General features: G+C 44.8%; 2 long non-coding RNA genes across 2 annotated transcripts; both read right to left on the minus strand.

The window, feature by feature from the left end:
• Positions 1-436: 436 nt before the first annotated feature.
• On the minus strand, positions 437-12,070 carry LOC308474713. Its single transcript, XR_013984882.1, has 3 exons — positions 11,742-12,070; positions 6,340-6,418; positions 437-892 (listed from the first exon to the last, which is right to left on the minus strand). It is a non-coding gene; the product is annotated as an uncharacterized lncRNA (long non-coding RNA).
• A 1,444-nt stretch (positions 12,071-13,514) lies between these two features.
• On the minus strand, positions 13,515-14,027 carry LOC308472547. The gene is made up of 2 exons (XR_013983574.1): positions 13,822-14,027; positions 13,515-13,781 (listed from the first exon to the last, which is right to left on the minus strand). It is a non-coding gene; the product is annotated as an uncharacterized lncRNA (long non-coding RNA).
• Positions 14,028-14,972: the final 945 nt, after the last annotated feature.

The following is a 14,972-nucleotide window of genomic DNA, read 5'->3' on the forward strand; positions in this document are numbered from 1 at the left end:
TGGGTGGTGGGACTTCAGGGGTGTGTGCCTATGTTAATCTTATACCTGGGTCTTGCCCTGACATGTCTTCTTATGCTAATCTTGTACCAAGGACTTGTCTGGACATGTTTGCCAAGGTTAAACTAGTGTAATCCCTGTCTACCCCTCCCCTTTTGTGACATGTCAGTGATGTAGCAATGATGCTGTACGAACTGTATTCTGGGATATGGTGGGAAAGTTTTAAAAGTCCTTGTCACCCCATCCTTGTGGTTCAAAATTCCTCTTTGAACCTGTTGCGCAATAAACTTTGGCCTACTGCTATTTGCTCCGGTTGGTGTCTGGACTCCTTCCTTTATTCCACAGGGAACCGCGGGCTCTGCCCAACCAGCTGGGTGACTAAGCAGCCTCGCACCTAGATTTTTCCGTAACACTCTGGCTAGCAGGGTTCAGCCTCATCACCCTCCCCACTCCACCAGCACTTTGCCTAAGGTATAATTTACGCAATTAATCCGTAAAGTATAATCCGATGGAGGCCTGCCCGATTTTTGTTTGACAAATTTTCACAAGCGGAACTGTGGTGGGGGTAGCATTCCACATGCTGGAGAGAGACCTCCAGCAATCAGGAGAACATTGTGACTCCGTGTCGGTTTTCCAGCCACCCACAAGCAGTCAGCTCAACCAAGGCTTCCTCTTCCTCCTCCTCATTGATCTTTCAGTGTGCGGATCTGATTCCCACATCTCCAGGTAAAGGAAGTCCCCTGGGATCCAGAAGACACCGTTTATTTGGGTTTCTTACAGCACAATTTTTCAGTTCTGGAGCAGTTTCCAATCTGTTCTTCATTTTCTTTGCAAATGTCCGTTTCGCATTTCCCGCCTCGGACAAAGCAGCCCAGGGTGACGAAGTCCGCTATGCCTACAAGTGGAGGGAAGAGGAGTGTCACTAGGGCGGCAAGAGCGGGAAAGGTTCATGCATCTTAAGTTTAGCTCTGTAGGAGAAGGGCTTTCAGCCGCCGAGGCTTGCACGAAATCTACACAAACTATTAAAGATGTTTTTTTCCCAAGTGAATTTTTATTGTTTTCCTTACATATTCTTTCCCAACAAATTGTAATAGCACCATACATTCCCTTTGACTCTGCCGAGTCGCGACCCCCCTCCCTCCCCACAACTGGCACCGTATTTTTCGCCCTATAGGACGCACCGGCCCATAGGACTCACCTAGTTTTGGGGGGGGGAAATCAAGGGGAAAAAAATTATTTCCCCCCCAGGTTTGCGCAGCCATCCCCAAGCTAGAAGAGGGAGACGGAACGCTCCATCTCCCTCTTCTGCCTTCAGGGACAGCCTCTCTAGCCTCCGTGGGGCAGCGGCTTGCCCCGCTGTCCCCTGAGTTTGTGGGGCTGGCGGGGCCCCGCAGCCTCCAGATCAGGTCGGGGAATAGCGGGGTGGTGGAGTTACGCCTTCCCGCTATCACGCGAGCTTGTGGGGCAAGACCAGGTGCGGGAATAGCGGGGTGGCGGCGCTCCGCCTCCCCGCTATCCCCCGAGCTTGTGGGGCTGGCAGGGGGGAGAAGCAAGCTTGCTTCTTTCCCCCCGCCAGCCTCCAGATCAGGTCGGGGAATAGCGGGGTGGCAGCGCTCCGCCTCCCCGCTATCCCCCGAGCTTGTGGGGCTAGACCAGGTCCGGGAATAGCGGGGTGGCGGCGCTCCGCCTCCCCGCTATCCCCCGAGCTTGTGGGGCTGGCAGGGGGGAGAAGCAAGCTTGCTTCTCCCCCCCCCCCACCTGCCTCCAGATCAGGTCGGGGAATAGCGGGGTGGCGGCGCTGTGCCTCCCCGCTGTCCCCCGAGCTTTTGGGCTGCAGGCTGCTGCCCGCAAGCCTTGCGAGCCCGCGGGACATCCCGCCGGGCTTGCAAGACTTGCGGATAGCTTCCTGAAGCCTGGAGAGCGAGAGGGGTCGGTGCGCTCCGACCCCTCTCGCTCTCCAGGCTTCAGCGAAAGCCTGCATTCGCCCCATAGGACGCACACACATTTCCCCTTCATTTTTGGAGGGGGAAAAGTGCGTCCTATAGGGCGAAAAATACGGTATATTTATCCTCTTTCCATCACGCACATCATTCTCATATTAGTACTATTATACATTGGAGGTATTATGTCAATCCTGCTAGTGTCTTGACCTCTTTACAATTCTTCTTTAAATATTCAATAAATTTACTCCAGTTATTTTGGTATCTTTGATCTCCCTGGTCCCGGATCCTCCCTGACAGTTTGGCAAGTTCTGCATATTCTGTCAACTTTGCCTGCCACTCCTGAATAGTTGGTATATCTTGTACTTTCCATCTTTGAGCCAGAAGGATTCTCGCGGCAGCTGTAGCATACATGAACAAATTTTGATCTTCCATTTTAATTTCTGTTCCTATTAAGCCTAATAGACACGCTTCCGGTCTTTTGGGGAAAGTATATCTAAATATTTTTTTGAGTTCATTATAAATTGATTCCCAATTTTTTTTTACCTTATTGCAGGTCCACCACATATGGAAATAGTCCCCATCTGCCTTTTTACATTTCCAACATTTTCTTTCTTTTTTCCTATACATTTTAGCTAATTTTACTGGCATCAAATGCCATCTATACATCATTTTTAGCAAGTTTTCCTTTAAAGCCATGCATCCTGTAAATCTCGAACCCTCCTTCCATAATCTTTTCCACGCATCCAATTCAATGTTATGCCCAATATCGATTGCCCATTTTATCATTGATTCCTTTACTTTTTCGTCTTTTGTATACCATTCTAGCAATAAACTATACATTCTTGGTAAAATTTTATCTTTACAGTCTATTAACTCGATTTGGAATTTCGATTTTTTATCATCGAACCCATTTCTCTTTTTATCTTCCTTTAATAAGTCACTGATCTGGTGGTATTGCAGCCACCCTGTTAACATCTTTTCAATTTGGTCATATGGTTTGAGCTTTATCCCTTGGTCTGTTTTCCTAGTAATATCCTCATATGTTACTCTTTCCCCTTCCATGTTTACTTTTTTTGTTGTCAGCACCTCAATTGGTGATATCCACCACGGTGTCTTTCTTTCCAGGAGGTTTTTATTCCGATCCCATACTTCATATAAAGATTTCCTAATCACATGGTTTAGAAAACCTTTATGTACCTTTACTTTGTTGTACCATAGGTACGAATGCCAACCGTATTGCGGCCCTCTAGATCTAATAGGTCAGTGTTTTCTAAAGTCAGCCAATCTTTTAACCATACCAAGCACGAAGCTTCATAATATAAAGTCAGATCTGGTAAATCAAAACCTCCTCTCTCTTTCTTATCTACTAGTATCTTCATTTTTATCCTTGGCCTTTTCCCCTGCCAGACAAATTTCGCTAATTTTTTTTGCCAATCCTTAAATTGTCTTATCCCTTTTACCACTGGTATTGCTTGAAATAGAAATAACAATCTAGGTAGTATATTCATTTTTATCACAGAGATTCTGCCTAATAATGACTATTAAAGATGTTGGTTGTGTTTACTTTACTTCATTGCTTTACTTTCTCGCAGAATTTTTACCCTGCTCTGCAGTCAAAAAGTGAAATATACGTGGAGTCAAGAGTGGATTTCATGCTCTTTATTCAGCTCATAGTGGTGAGGAGGAATGAATGTTCCCCCAGAACGTCTGCTTTATATGCATTATTTACACAATGGGCCCCACGTGATTGGCTAATTCCGGGATTCTCCTGTAGGCTAATCAGGTTGTGGATTCACTTCCACCTGGAGCTGGATTGGGTGGCTCCTGTGGACTAATCAGGCTGCTGCATTCTGAATCCTATTGTTCTAGGACCAATCAGACTGCTGCATTCTGAATCCTATTGTTCTAGGACCAATCAGACTGCTGCATTTTGGATCCTATTCAACTCAGTACATAACAAAAAGGCTCCCAGGCTGGCTTACAAAAACCAGTTCCTGCCTGTAGGTCTGCATTCTGAGACATGGCACACAAGGAAAGGGGTTTGTGGAGGGAGGAGGAGTGCGTCTTCTAGACCAGGGGTGGGGAAATGGGAGATCAGGAAGGGTTTCTGACTCCCAAATTGTTTAATGGCAAAATGACGTTTCCCACCTGCTGAAATGAGAAAAGCTAAGGAGGTGTAGGCCACTGGATTAAAAAGACTGTGGTCACACCAAAGATTTAAAGCACACAGCTTCCGCCAAAGAATTCTGGGGTCTGTAATCAGCCCTGTCTCTCAAGAATCTTTGCGGGAAGCCATGTCCTTTAAGTGCATAGTGTGTGTGCAGCCTTCTGTGGGGGAAGACATGTGCTTTAAACGTCCTTTAAACATATGATTTCGATGTGAGCTGTGAGCTCAGCTCAGAGATTCCTCAGCTCAGAATGTGCTCAGAGCCCTGGCAATCTGCTACCAAACAGTGGAGGTCATTGGCCTGAGCAGTATAAAAGGGGGACCCCTGACCATTAGGTCCAGTCGTGGCCGACTCTGGGGTTGTGGCGCTCATCTTGCTTTATTGGCCGAGGGAGCCGGCGTACAGCTTCTGGGTCATGTGGTCAGCATGACTCAGCCACTTCTGGCGAACCAGAGCAGCGCACGGAAACGCCGTTTACCTTCCCGCCGGAGTGGTACCTATTTATCTACTTGCACTTTGACGTGCTTTCGAACTGCTAGGTTGGCAGGAGCTGGGACCGAGCAACGGGAGCTCACCCCATCGCGGGGATTCGAACTGCCGACCTTCTGATCGGCAAGTCCTAGGCTCTGTGGTTTAACCCTTAGCGCCACGACTCCTTAATATAATTTAGACGTCTTGCGTCTTGATTCCAGCAGTGGATCTCATGAGCCCATAGTTAAACTGCCCAAGCTAAGAGAACAATGGCCTATTGTCTTCCTTATCCTATGCTTGGAGCCTGGGCTGGAGTGTCTCAACTAAGCTGAGTTTTAAGGGATATGGCAAGTTTCCTTGCACTGTGTTGTGCAGCGGCTTTGCTGAGGTCAGTTCCAATAGAGATATACACATATTATTTGCGGATATTATTTGTGTGTGTAGCTGAAGCAATTATTTAAAACACACACACACATACACACAAACAAAAACAGAATAAAATACTGTTATGAGTTGGGGAGTCTGTATAATTAAAGCTGTGGTTTTCCCAGTAGTGATGTATGGAAGTGAGAGATGGACCATCACCAAAGAATTGATGCTTTTGAATTCTGGTGCTGGAGGAGACTCTTGAGAGTCCCATGGACTGCAAGAAGATCAAACCTATCTATTCTTAAGGAAATCAGCCCTGAGTGCTCACTGGAAGGACAGATCCTGAAGCTGAGGCTCCAAGACTTTGGCCACCTCGTGAGAAGAGAAGACTCCCTGGGAAAGACCCTGATGTTGGGAAAGATGGAGGGCACAAGGAGAAGGGGACGGCAGATGACGAGATGGTTGGACAGTGTTGTCAAAGCTACCAGCATGAGTTTGACCAAACTGCGGGAGGCACTGGAAGACAGGAGTGCCTGGCGTGCTCTGGTCCATGGGGTCACGAAGAATCGGACACAACTAAACAATAACAACAACATGAGTTGGGGGGGTAAGCTATATGCCTGAGTCCCTTTTAATTCCTGGGTCCAGCATGGATTTGATTCCTGGAACAGCCAGGCTGGCTTCCTGGTGATGTAATGATGCTCTAAAAGTGAGGGCCATTAAGGTAACAAAGGAATTGGTTCTGTGCTAGACCCTCAACTTGCTGGTAGTTAGAAAGTACAGTGGTGCCTTCGGTTACAAACACCTTGGGTTACAAACACTTTGGGTTACAAACTCCGCTAACCCGGAAGTAGTACCTTGGGTTAAGAACTTTGCCCCAGGATGAGAATGGGCACAGCGGCAGCGGGAAGCCCCATTAGCTAAAGTGGTCCCTCAGGTTAAGAACGGTTTCAGGTTAAGAACGGACCTCCGAAACGAATTAAGTTTGTAACCCGAGGTACCACTGTATAGAGTGCTTTGTTGTTTTTTAAGGTCCTCATTAAAATTTGCCAAGATCTAAGTGGAAATTTCTCCCCGTGTACACTTTTTGGTATGCAATTTCCTCTAACATACACATGCTTCGCAAAGCGATTTCCACAAATATAATTATTTTTTGCATGCTACTTTTACTAAAGTATGCATTTATAAGCACACACGACTGTGAGATGCAATTTGGCTGGGGAACTGCATTGAAAATCCAAATAATTTCAAAGGATGGGTGTGTTTCATTCTGCATGTTGCTTGGGAAAGTGCAAAGCAGATAATTTTGCCTTTCCGTGCAAAAACAGGGTTGACTTTCTTCCCTCATCACACAATGATCAGGTTGGTCATTAGTCAGTGGGCATTTTTACCTGAATTGGGCAGGAAGACCAAGAACAGCCCAGCAAAGAGAAGGCAAACAATCTTCATGGCAGTTGGCTGGGATGTAATCTGAAAACGACAAGAAGTGAAAGAGAAATTCAGAGCACTAAGGTCTGGAGGTGAAAAAGCACAATTTGCCGATGCTTCTTATTTGACAGGGCTGCTTATTCTGCAGCAATAATAATAATAATAATAATAATAATAATAATAATAATATAAAATTTTATTTATACCCCGCCCTCCCTGGGTGGCTAACACCAGTAAAATTTGGGTGGCTAACACCAGTAAAATTTCAGTAAAAACATAATGGGGGGGGCGGACCAATTTAAAATGCAGCCTCATTTTAAAAGTAGCCCATAGATCAAAACCGTAAGGGGAAGGAAACATAAGGGTCAGACTGAGTCCAAACCAAAGGCCAGGCGGAACAGTTCTGCCTTGCAGGCCCCGTGGAAAGATGTCAAGTCCCGCAGGGCCCTAGTCTCTTGTGACAGAGCCTTCCACCAAGTCGGGGCCAGTACTGAAAAGGCCCTGGCCCTAGCTGAGACCAATCTAACCACCTTGCGAGACTTCCGGGTTGGCGCCTCTGGCAATGGCGGATTTCCTCTGATCGGGAGGAATCCGCTCCGTGGAAATCAGGGTCTGAACCGCCACGGTGAGGCGCAGACCCACTAAAAACCACAGGCGGGAGAAGCCTGTGGACATGGGATTCGGCTGGCACCTTTTGCGCCTCCCCTACTCGCGGGGAAACCCAGTTTTGGGGATCCGGAGCAACGTGGGGTGAGCGGCGCGGTGCTTCGAATCGACTGCTTCTTTCACGGAGTGAAGCCGCATTGCTGTTGCCGGAGAGCGCTGACTTTTTCCTGTGGACAATTGGACTCTAAACAACTACCCGTGAGTAGAACGGAAAATTGGATTTCTAAACTTCTTAATTTGGCATCGAAATGGGAAGGTCTCAAACAGGAAGTCTGCCTTCCTCTTTTGTAAACAGAGTAAAGCAAAGACGTTGCAAGCTAAACCCTGGAAAGTTTTCTTTAAAGGATTAAATCTCCATCAGTTAAAATAACCAAACCCCCCCTTGGAAGCAGGAGAAGAGGGGGGAAATTCTATTGTTTAAGCCTGCAGGAGAGAGAGTGAAGAAAGATAAATCATCACCGTTTCGAACCTGGGAACGGACTGTCAGTAAGATTGACGCTTTGGGAAAGTTCATTGACTGAGAACAAAACGATGTTGACAGATAGTTAAATAAGAGTAATACATTGTTTCAATTGCTTCCTTTTACATTTAAAAAGGAGGGGGGGAAAGTAACTGAAAATTGAAACTAGCTCGGTGGCTGGATCTGTGCTTAAAAGGGGGGATACAAATAGAAATTGTTTCCTTTAGAGGGAGCTTTTGGAACTGTTGCAGGAGTGGAGCTGGGGAATTTTCCAGGTGCAGAGATTAAAGAGTGTGAGAACTAGAGTTTGACCTTGGACAAGAATGTTGACAGAAGAAGCCCTAGTGATTGCATTTTGCAAGACAAGTGCTTTATTGGAACAGCTTCATGAGAAGATGGATGTGAGGATTACTAAAATTGACAACTTAGGACAAAAATTGACCGAGTTGGGACAAAAAGGAAATACATATACAGAAATTACTCAGGAATTGACCCAGGAATCTGTTTTGACATGGCAAGCTGTGGAGAAGATGAAGGAGAAAGTTGTTGTTGAATCTCAAGTAATTCAAGTGGAGGGAGCCCCGGCCTCCCAGAGGCAATTTGATGAACATAAGCTGTTGCCTTTTATGACTGAATCTAGAGAAAGTCAGATTTGGTGGGATGGAGCCCTGCTTGGATTGGAGAAGGAAAGTTGGCTAGATCCTCCTATGCAAGGATGCTCTGGCCTTTGGGACTTGGATTTGGGTCAGGGGGAGAGTGGCGCTCTGAAATATCTTTTGGACTTTAGTTCTGACTATGGAGAATGGGCTGACCTGTTGAGAAGGAATAAAGACATTGCTAGGTTGGAGCTCCCCCGAGATCTACTCCTCAGTGCCAAAGGAAGGAAATTAAGACCAAGATCAGCAGAAGGCAAAGTAATGTGCATGGATATATATGAAGAAGATCTGAAGAAGGGACAGGGAAGAGAGTTAAGAGCCTCGGACAGAAGGTCACCAGGTTAATGGACTATATGGTATTGATAGAAAGGGCTGACAGAATCCGAGACCAGGGAGAGGAGACGGAGGAAGCGGATTTGGGGAAAAAAGCATAAAATTAATTTTATCTAGAGAAATGTTGCAAAATTAATGAGTGTTAGAAAAATGTTGGAATGAAATTATACGGCTTTAGTAGAAATGTTATAAGGAGTTAAGTACAAATAAGTTTTAGGGTATTAAAGGTAAGATAAGGTTAAAATAAATTATGATAATTATATGATAGAAAATAGTGAAAGATGGAAAGGATTTGCTGAAACAATTAATAACTAGAATACAAAAAGGGAGGTGTGAGGAGGTCGATGAAACAATGAAAGATAAAGATATGGAAATATTGGATATGTTTTTAACTGTTTCTGTTTTTGTTTTTGTTTTGATGTATCGTGTTTTTTATGCTTTTCTTTTTTATGTATATGTATTGTAATGTGTTGATTTGTACTGTTTATTTTTTCTTTTTCTTTTTTTATTTTTTTCTTTAATTCTTAAACTTTAAATAAATATTATTATTTTAAAAAACAATCTAACCACCTTGCGACCTGGGACCTCCAAAGTGTTGTCATTTGTGGACCTTAAGGTCCTCCGCGGGACATACTAGGAGAGGCGGTCCCGTAGGTACATGAATAGCTCTTTGAGTTCAGCTGTTGCATGTATTACTGTTGTTGACAACTCAAGCCAGGTTAAGGGTATGTCTAAGTCAGAGACAAAGACACAACAGGGAGTTGCTAAGCGTAACACTACGTTCCCTAACCAAGGTAATGCAGATGCACTCATTCCTTGGAAAACAGACAACCAGAGAGTTACATTGGTGAAACCAGCGGCGGGTAGTTCCAAGGGTGGAACTGAAACAACAGGGGATTGTTACATGTATAACAACTGTTTGTTTTCTTCTCTGGATCAAGCTTTGTCCACAGCTAACGATGATTCATATGGGGGAGGATGTCAGTATATGGAAACATCGCAACTGCAAACAGCCAGATTGTTGACATCACATGATGCGCCTATCTGTGGGAAAGAAGAATTTCCCAGGAAGTTCACAGGCTGGAAAAGTCTCTGTGAAGAGTGTAATTTGAAACCATCTGTTTGCGCATGCTCAGGAAGTTTGTCAGACTTGCTAGAAGAACTGAACTGAAAGGACATGTTTTTCTGTAGTGCTGTAATGTCAGAAATAAACATCATGTAAATAGATTTCTGACTTATTTTCTTTCCCCTGCGGAAGCAGGAGAGAGGGGTTGTGCATTTTACCCACTCTTGGGAAAACGTCGCCTATCAATATCTCCCTGGTCTGTCTGGATGTCAGCCAGAGGAGGTTACCGGTAAGCAAGCTCCGAGGACAGTGAGAGGGGCCAGCCTCTGTGAAAGGGGCTTACAAACCGACAGTTCTGCAGGGGAAACCAAATAAAGCAAGCAGGCAGGGAAGAGGCAACAAACTGTTTCAGTTTTGTAGAATAATTACAGGATCATAAAACTATCCAGAAGGGACCCTGAGGATAATCTAGTCCAACCCCGGGCAATGCAGAAATAAGCAGCTGTCCCATACGGGGATCAAACCTGCAACCTTGGCATCATCAGCACCACACTCTAACCAACTGAGCTATCCAGCTGAAGGGCATTTTATATGAACAGTATATGCTGTAACTCTAAAGGAAACTACATAAGAATAGCAGACCCTCCAAGTGTCCCTGTTTTCCAGGGACAGTCCCGGATTTACAGAAGCCATCCCAGTTTCTGATTTGATCCCAGAATGTCCTGCTTTCCCTTAAAGGTAAAGGTAAAGGGACCCCTGACCATTAGGTCCAGTCGTGGCCAACTCTGAGGTTGCGGAGCTCATCTCGCTTTATTGGCCGAGGGAGCACAGGGTCATGTGGCTGGGAAAATTATTATTATTATTATTATTATTATTATTATTATTATGACTAAGCTGCTTCTGGCAAACCAGAGCAGCGCACAGAAACGCCGTTTACCTTCCCACTGGAGCGGTACCTATTTATCTACTTGCACTGCATGCTTTTGAACTGCTAAGTTGGCAGGAGCTGGGACTGAGCAACGGGAACTCACCCCATCGCCGGGATTTAAACCGCCAACCTTCTGATCGGCAAGTCCTAGGCTCTGTGGTTTAACCCACAGCGCCACCCGCGTCCTTAGGACATCCCTATTTTCATTGGAGAAATGTTGAAGGGTAGGGAGTTACGCAACCACCCAAGCCAAGGAGATAAGTAACTATACAACTATACAACATCTGAAAGCTGCCATGTACAGTGGAACCTCGGTTGGCGAACACTTCGGAAGTCAAACGTTTCGGCTTTCGAGCGCCGGCAACCCTGAAGTGAATGCTTCCGTTTTTGAACACACCTCGGAAGTCGAACGGCTTCCGAGGCGTGTTTCTCTAGTTTTTCAATCAATTTTGCCAACCAGCAATTGCGCCTCTGTTGTCGAACTTTTTGGAAGTCAAACGGTCTTCCAGAATGGATTGCGTTCAACAACTGAGGTTCCACCATATGGGAAAGTTTTTTAATGTTCAATGTTTCGTTACACTTTTATATATGTTGGAAGCCTCCCAGAGTGGCTGGAGGAACCCAGTCAGATGAGTGGCATAAAAGTAATAAAAGAATTAGAATTAGAATTAGAATTAGAATTAGAATTAGAATTAGTAATACTAATACTTTTAAATGTTGCATTTCAAATTGCTGTGATCCACCCTGATCTTAGGGGTCGAGGGCAGGCAATAAATCTTTTTTTTAAAAGGCTTTTTACTGAATTTTCTTTAACGCAAACAAAACAAAATAAACAAAATAAATACACTAATGTATTTTCTCAACGCTCTATCGAGCACGGACTTCCCTCCCTTCAACAGGTTTTCATATTTACCTTTCATTTATCACAGATTCTTAATAACATCCTATTCACATCATAAGATTTATTTTAATCCTACTACAGTCTTTAAACTTCTGCAATTATGACGTATATACTCCACAAATTTACTCCACTCATGTCTGAACTTTGCTTCTTCTTGGTTATGGATTCTATGGGTCGGTTTTGCTAATTCCACATATTCAACCATTTTTGTCTGCCACTCCACTAATGTTGGTATTTCAAGAGAGGGCGGGCAATAAATCAACAACAGCAGCAGCTGAGGTATGGAAGAAAAGAGAGAAGTGAGGAAAAGTAGCGATGGATGGGCTAGACCAAGCTGCGATACTTGAGCTCAAACCTTATTTCTGCCAGGAGCAAGGTCTAAACAGGGGCAGCCCAGGTAGTGTACTCCATCGCTGTTTGGCCGCTGGAGTAAAGGTATCTGGAGCCCAAGAACATATAGAGGACTCCATTTTGGCTCCCTAGGCTGAAATATTCTCAGACACAATGGTTTCGAGGAGGAGTTTGAAGGAAGTGGGCTGAGTAGAGAAAGAGGGGACATCGCAAAGGTGTTTTGGGGGCAGGAAGCCTGGGCCTAAGGGGCAGGAAGGGAGAAGGGGCAGAGAGAAAGGGTATTTGTACTGGGCGGGGGGCAGCGTGAAGAAGAGAAGCAACTCCTTGCCTGTAGGAAAGTTTTCAAGGCTCCTTCCTGGGTGGCCAGCTGCTTCTCAGCAATGATGAGTTCTATTAGGTCATAATAGGGAGGTCAAGGGAGCCACGTTTCTCCACGGAGCAAGCTGAACTGAGATGCTTTTTCATGGGGGGGGGAGATAAGAATTTTAAGGTCTTAGATATATAATAAATGTTCATAAACGTACCAAGCAAACACGTACATAAATATATAAACCACATGTCTGAAGCAGCACAGGAAGACAGCCCCGGAACCATTTTGACTCCCAAGCTGACCAAATGTTTCTCTGCAAGGAGGGAGGAGGTGGAAAAAAACCATCCTTGTTACAGGAATTGGGTAATTACCATCTCAAAGGAATGGGCAGACTACCAGGAAAGGCAATCAGATAAGGCATATAATCAGATAACCTGGCAGACAGGAAAAACAACAACATTCAAATTTCTGTTGTAGACCACCTTTTTTGTGATGTAGGTATGATGTTTGTGGGGTGTGGTCTTGGGTTACACCCCTTCTGTGATGTATGTATGATGTATGACTTGAGCTCCAGGGAAGGCAATTTAAAATGTCTATATAGTGCAGGCAAACCATGGTTCTGGGTTCCTCCTCCCTCCTGCGTGTGGTGAGTGAGGACCCTGTTGCAACAGATCAATAAAGATCAGGCTTACTAGCTGCTTTGCTTCTCAATATTCTCTGCTTGGCCTCTGTTATTTTCTCCTACCAATAAGGAACCCACATAAGGACTCTATACGGGCTCTTGGATACCCCACAAGGGAAAAAGGGCAGATTTTGATTACAACAGGGGGGATTTCCATGTGGGGTGTGGGAAATTCCAGTGTGGGCCATTGCTTATTTGTGGACCCAGAAACTTAGAAGGGTCTGCCCACCCCAAAAAAAACATTACAAAAACATTCAGCTTTTCGATACTTAGTCATATGTATGACTAATTTTGTTCTTATGAGATCCCATGAGTCCCCTCCCAGTACTACAATTCCCAGGTTGACTTAACAATGCAGGGAACTTTACCCAGGGAACTCTGGGAACTGGAGTTCTGGGGAGGCAACCAGGGGGGTCTCCTAAGAACTCGGCACCCTTCACAAATTACATCTCCCAGGATTCTTGGGGGGAGAGCCATTTTTAAAGTGGTCTTCTTCTTTGGAGATCACTCATAGCCACGTAAGATTGTCTTCCATAAACATGGTTTAACAGTGGGTTCCTAAGTGACTGTGGAGGCCAATTCTGGATCCACACATCCTTCCACAGCAGAGCTATAAATGTATGATGTTGTTAATGGAGAAATCTGAGGGCTCCCTTGGACAAAAAACAAGGACACCAGCCAGGAATACCAGAGCAAAACAGCAGCCCGTAGGCTTGGTCTTTATTGAAGACTGTCGCGACAGGACTCCCACCTGCCACAAGGTGGAACAAGATGGAAGCCCTGAACAAAAGAGAACCCAAACTTTTATTAGCTGCTAATCCCCATGTTACACCCCCCCCAACTACATCACTAATACATCATGGTTACATCATGAAAGGGGAGGTCTGGTGGCAGTAATCTGAGCCTCCTGGACCCTGCCCCATGGTTCCCCTTGCCCTCCACCAAACACCCATCAAGTGTAACAAAAGAGATATTTACATTTCCCTGTTTCCCAGCCAAGTTAATCACACCCTTTTGTCTTCATCTGGGTTTGTTATTTCTGGAATGGCTACCTGTCTGGCACTCAGGTGTCAGGATGCCAGGAATTATCACTCAGGCAGAGGGGCTGCTGAGTAGCTGAGCTCACATGTCTATATGAATTTCTGAAGTTTCCCCAGTGAGCCAATACATAGATACATTTATCGGTGAATTCTTACATTTGGTATTGTGCAGCAGAGGCCCTTTGAATAGATAGGAAGAAACTGTGATGAAATGTTTTGTGGGGACAAATCACAAAAGTCACAAAAGTGATTGTGCTGATTTTGGTAGTGGGCTGTATGTGCATGATATCTATACATAAATTCCTGCAACAATGTGAACAAGGACCTCGCTGGCTGCCATTTCAAACAGACGGTAGAGAGACCTAGAGAGACCTTTGGTCCAGTTAAGCAGGAGACTGTGGTGTGTTCTTATCTACTCTCAGCGACGTCACACGGGGAGAAAAGAACTCCTTGTGCCTGTTATCAAAAAGGGCATTGACTGTGCAACTAACGGCACACGGGATTTATGGCATCAACCAGGGAACCTCTCCGGAAACACCATTCTGCCCATTGAACAGAATTCTGCTATCTTGTAGAATATGCAGAATTAGCAAAATTAACTTTAAAAGAGAATGGGAACCATTTGCAATATATATGAAGAGACAACATGAAGAGTTGGACACATCGGCAGGGTTTGAGTAAACATTCACAAATGTATATAATAATTAAAAAATAGCTGTAAAGGTATTAGGGATTAATTGGGGAAATAATATGCAGGATGAATAAACTGAAAGTAAAACAAAGTGGAAGTATGAGGGAAGTCCAGGGGAGGGGGGCAGGAAAAAATGGAAAATTGTTAGAGAGATGTTTCATAAAGGATGTATATATCGAAAAACCAATAAAAACTATTTTTTAAAAAAGAATTCTGCTGTTGTGATAAGAATTTTAAGGTCTTAGAATTATAATAAATGTTCATAAATGTGAGCCAGTGTGGTGTAGTGGTTAAGAGCGGTAGTCTCATAATCTGGGGAACCGGGTTCGTGTCTCCGCTCCTCCACATGCAGCTGCTGGGTGACCTTGGGCCAGTCACACTTCTTTGAAGTCTCTCAGCCCCACTCACCTCACAGAGTGTTTGTTGTGAGGGAGGAAGGGAAAGGAGAATGTTAGCCGCTTTGAGAGTCCTTAAAGGGAGTGATAAAGCGGGATATCAAATCCAAACTCTTC

Source organism: Podarcis pityusensis, assembly GCF_964106645.2.
Source record: "Podarcis pityusensis genome assembly, chromosome: 3".
Classification (NCBI taxonomy): Eukaryota; Metazoa; Chordata; class Lepidosauria; order Squamata; family Lacertidae; genus Podarcis; species Podarcis pityusensis.